Raw genomic sequence first — 3,959 nt, 5'->3', positions numbered from 1 at the left:
GTGACCTGCACACTCTCCTTTATTTGGATAAAAAAACAACTATAATTTAAACTGAGCTAATCTAAAAAAAATATAGTCACATTTCTTTTAGCCAAACAACTTTTATCTGTGAGGTTATCAAAAAAATGCCACAACTACAAAAATCTGAAACCGAAAATTTTAAAAAATTTGAAAAATTTGAAAAAAGTCATGTACGATGTAAAGCTGCTAAACAAACTGAGATTTATAATTGCTAACCCGAAGGTTTAAATTATTTGATTTACAATAACAGAGTTAGACCCATTCAGGTATGTCTTTATTGACAGTTATCTCACCCCATAAACTAATCTCACCTTCTTTAAGCTGCATATCAGCAGGACCTGCAGACTGGCTGGATTCAGGTTTCCCTTTGGTTTCTTTTATTCCACTCACATCGGCTGAAACACAGCAGAATAAAGTTTTCTTTAAAATGAACACATAGAACTGACCTAACACATCAAGTCATTCTATGTTTAATATATTCATGGACTCATTCTCAGTGGAATATACTTCAGAAGAATATTTATATTGTTGGCTCATAAAAGCTGTCAGAATGAGGAGGGTGCAGAGAACTAAATAAAAAAGATATTCGACTTTACTGTAAGCTGCCCTCTGAACATAATATCTATTGCTGTATTGAATCAATGTTAAAAAGCCCCCCCTCCCCATGTTTCTCCAAACGATCATAGATGTTCAGCCTGAATGAGAGCAGGAACAAAAACAAAGTTCAGAATGAAATGAACCCATCAGATCCTCCACTGATCTTCTTTTACAATAGTAAATGTACACTTACCAGTTACTGTATTGGTATCAGTCAGCAATGGATCACCTTCTGTCAATAAGACACCATAAACATATGAGTTTTAGTTATAATAATTGAACATTTTGATAACTTCAAACAGAACAACGATGATCTAAATATCTTTTTATTTTCACTCAATGATCATGAAACTAAATAGTAAATGTCAGGCTGTGCTGTCTTTGAGGGTTCAAACAAAGGAGCAAACCAGGGAATAAATTATAGATTTGATCATTTGACTGATAGAAATAAAGTGACGTTAAATTCAGTTTAAATTGGTTCTGACGGAATTTTCTGTGTCAGTCCTAAACAATTAGGAGCATTTTTATACCCTGATCAACAAAAACATGTTTCTCTGAACAAGACAGTCTGTTGACAAGGATGTCAGCCTGCTATGAAGAAGTAAGGGATGATTCCAGACTGATGGACATTACTTTGTGTGAAATGGTGAAATAATGTCTCAGTCACCTTTCTGAGTGCTGGTTCCTATTTCTGTCTCATCCTCATTTCTTCCGTTTGACCCTGAATTGTTCATTTCTTTAAAATAGAAAAGGTTAGATTTGTTAAAACAACAGAACCTTTTCAAGACCCCAGTTGCTGTTTGTAAAGCCTTCAGGAAAAAAAAATCCATTTGTATTTACATGATTTACCAAGGAAAACACAACTAAGATTACATGTTAAAATTTGTTTTCTATTAAAATTACTGTAAATCAATGAGAAGATTGTTCTCACAACAATGAAACTTAGAGTTAAATCATTTTAGTTCAATCTCACCTTCTTTATTCTCCGTATCATCAGAATATGCAGCATCACTGGATCCTGGTTTCTCTTCAGCTGCTGAAACATATCAGTATAACATTTTACATGAGATTAAACATAAAACCAATGTAAGGCATCCAGTGATGATAATATATTCATGGGTTCATGCTCAGTAGAGGGTACTTCACAAGAAGCTGAGAAAAGTGATATTATGAGTCAGAATGAGGAGGGGGCAAAGAACTGAATAAAAAAGAAAAAAACTTTACTGTAAACTGCCCTCTGAACATATTGTCTATTGCTGTAATGAATCGATGGGGAGGTGGAGCAGCATGTGTTAAAACACCCCAACATGTTTCTAAAACCACATTTCTCCAAATGGTCATAGATGTTCAGCCTGAATGAGACCAGGAACAAAAACAAAGATCAGAATGAAATGAACCCATCAGATCCTCCACTGATCTGAGGTCTGTCCTCAGGTCTGCAGTTCTGCTCTGGTTCTCCTTGGTTCTCCCTGAATGGTTCTAGTGTTGAATTCTGATCCTGGTCTAGAAAACTATCACTGTGTTGTAGGTTTTCACTTTACTAACTTTGAATTTGGTGAGTTCTTTTTTTCTTTTTAACAAACAATGGTTAATGTACACTTACGAGCTACTATAGTTGGCAATGGATCACCTGTCCATAAGACACCATAAACATGCAAGTTTTAGTTATAATAGTTGAACATTTTAAAATTTTCAATCAGAACAGTGATGGTCTAAATATCTTTTTAATTTCAATCAGTCATCATGAAACTACATATTAAATGTCAGGCTGTGCTGTCTTTGAGGGTTCAAACAAAGGACCAAACCAGACGGCTGATGGAAATAAAGTAACATTTAATCCTGTGTAATTTGGTTCTGATTACATTTTCTGTGTCAGTCCTAAATTGTTTTATTAACAAAAGCATATTTCTTTAATCAAGAGGGTCTGTTGACAAGGATGTCTGTCTGCTATGAAGAATTAAGGGATGAATCCAGACTGTTTTTGTGTGAAATAGTGAATTAAAGTCTCAGTCACCTTCCTGAGTGCTGGTTGCTGATTCTTTCTCATCCTTATTGAATTTTCCATTTGATCCTGAATTGTTAATTTCTGTAAAATAGTAAAAGTTAGATTTGTTAGAACAACATAACCTCTTCAAGCTCCCACTTGCTGTTTGTAAAGCCTGCAGAAAAGAGCTGTTTGTATTTATATGATTTACTGAGGACAAAAAAACTAAAATTACATGTTAAAAACTGTTTTCTATTAAAATGACTGTAATTCAATGAGAAGATCGTTCTACAACAATGAAACTTAGAGTTAAATCTTTTTAGCCTAATCTCACCTCCTTTACTCTCCATATCAACAGAACCTGCAGCATCACTGGATCCTGTTTTCTCTTTGGTTTCTTCTGTTTTCTCCTCAGGTGCTGAAACATATCAGTATAAAATGTTACATGAGATTAAACATAAAATCAATGGAAGGCATCCAGTGATGATAATATATTCATGGGTTCATGCTCAGTGGAGGATACATCATTACTTTTATGTCCTGAAAACATAAAACCATGAAGCCTCCATTGTTGAATGCAGACGAAACAGAAGTTATTGTCTTTGGACCAAAGTCTCTGAAAATAAACTAATTATTCAGTTACTTCATCTTGATGGGATTAAATTGATCTCAGATAATAAAGTAAGCATCCTAGGGTAACTGCAGAGGATCAGAGAACAGTGAAAGATCGGATAAGTCTACCAGGCAGACCGAACTCTGAAGGCGGGCTAGAGGCCACAGCTGGTGAGTAGCAGGCAAGTGGTTATGGCTGGAGCTATGCTCTATAGGCTAACTGCTGGTTAAATGATAGATGGTCTAAATTCTTCTAAAACACCTTCATTCAACAACTAGATGGTTAAAACTTGAACACAGTCTGATGTTGCAACAAGACAATGATCCTAAACACACATCAAACATTGATCCACAAGTTATATCATCATCATCATCATCATCATCATCTCACACACATTAGAGGAGATGCTCTGCAGAGCGAAATGTGTAAAAAGTCAGAGCTTTAGTTGGTATTAATGTCTGAGTTTGATTTCTGTCAGAAACTATAAACCTGCTGCTGAAATAAAGAAAAAAGAAAAAAAACATCTTAGAAGGTTTTACTCACCAGGTCCAGAAGGTGCTAATTCATATATTTCTGGAGTTGGTGATCTTTGGTTCAGGTTTCCATCTATCGGTCTCCGCCAGTCACGTGACATCTGTTGCTAAGACGCCATTTTTGGTGGAAAAGGCGTAGTGTAAACAACCGCAGCATAGTTAAGTGAAGGACTAAAGGATTGAGTTTGTTTCTCTGACTATATGGAAAAAA

At 35.3% G+C, this 3,959-nt stretch overlaps 1 long non-coding RNA gene across 1 annotated transcript; it reads right to left on the bottom strand.

The window, feature by feature from the left end:
• Positions 1-726: 726 nt before the first annotated feature.
• Positions 727-3,021, bottom strand: LOC107095744. The gene is made up of 3 exons (XR_001481756.1): positions 2,937-3,021; positions 2,633-2,704; positions 727-850 (listed from the first exon to the last, which is right to left on the bottom strand). It is a non-coding gene; the product is annotated as an uncharacterized LOC107095744 (long non-coding RNA).
• Between the last annotated feature and the right edge of the window lie 938 nt (positions 3,022-3,959).

Source organism: Cyprinodon variegatus, unplaced genomic scaffold (genome assembly GCF_000732505.1).
Source record: "Cyprinodon variegatus isolate N-32 unplaced genomic scaffold, C_variegatus-1.0 Scaffold568, whole genome shotgun sequence".
NCBI classification, from domain to species: Eukaryota; Metazoa; Chordata; class Actinopteri; order Cyprinodontiformes; family Cyprinodontidae; genus Cyprinodon; species Cyprinodon variegatus.
Note: the sequence above shows the minus strand (reverse complement) of the source record. Positions and strands in the feature narration are given on the sequence as shown.